The sequence below is a fragment of the Girardinichthys multiradiatus genome, chromosome 14, assembly GCF_021462225.1.
Source record: "Girardinichthys multiradiatus isolate DD_20200921_A chromosome 14, DD_fGirMul_XY1, whole genome shotgun sequence".
NCBI lineage: Eukaryota > Metazoa > Chordata > Actinopteri > Cyprinodontiformes > Goodeidae > Girardinichthys > Girardinichthys multiradiatus.
Window position 1 is genome coordinate 12,909,780 of NC_061807.1, and position 978 is coordinate 12,910,757.

Genomic DNA, 978 nt, shown 5'->3' on the forward strand with positions numbered 1-978 from the left:
TTTGTGGAATATTTGAAACTCATTTTCTATGGTTTCTTGAATCTTTGCATATATTTGTTGTAAATACAGACAACATACAGACAATTGTATTCCTGAAGTGAGACTTTATCTTGGAAAATATGTTGATAAAAGTAAAAATAGATACAATTTCCCTTAAATACACTGAAGTGACTTAAATTAAACATTAAATAGATTTAAAAGAGGTTACAGTAAGTTAGCTTGAGCTGAATTTCTGTAGATTTAGTTTGATTTACAAAACTGCACATAAAAGCAAAACAGTGTGGGAATCCTGCTTTAAAATTTAGATGCGCATAAACATCAGCAGCAGCTGTTGTAAACCCATCTAAAGGAGGTCTCCCTTACAGTGGCAGGTTTGCATTGGTCCTATTTTTTTTTACATACGCTCTTGTTTCTGAGTGAGAAATCCTAACCTAAAGGCTTCACCTCACAACCTGGAGTTGTGTGTGGACAAAGTGCTCAAGAGACACCAAGTAAGGGGTGGAAAGAGGTTTCTGAGTTAGATCATTCATTATGAGATACAGCAACCTACACAGTTATCGACACCTTTAGTAAAGACAAGAAATATATAGTCATCCCTTTTCAGAAAATTAATTTCAATTCAACCTATGAGTTGAGTAAATTCATTCACTTCCACAATGTCGCAACATCTATTTCCATCTAGAGTTGATTAAATGTTTCTGCAAGAACTTGAGGCAACACGGGAGTCGAATCGCACATCTAATAAGATTCTCGATGGGGTTCTGGACTCTGGAGGCCAATCTGTGTGTAAAAATGTCATCTCATGCTCCCTGAATCTCTTGCCCAATTTGAGCCCAATGAATATGTCCGTGCCATCATAACCTGGTCATTCAGTATATTCAGGTGACCTCGTAACGTTGCTGAATCCAGACATGATGAACTGCTGCACCCCAGATCATCATAGCACCCACGGACTTGTCTGAACTAGGCATGACGGGT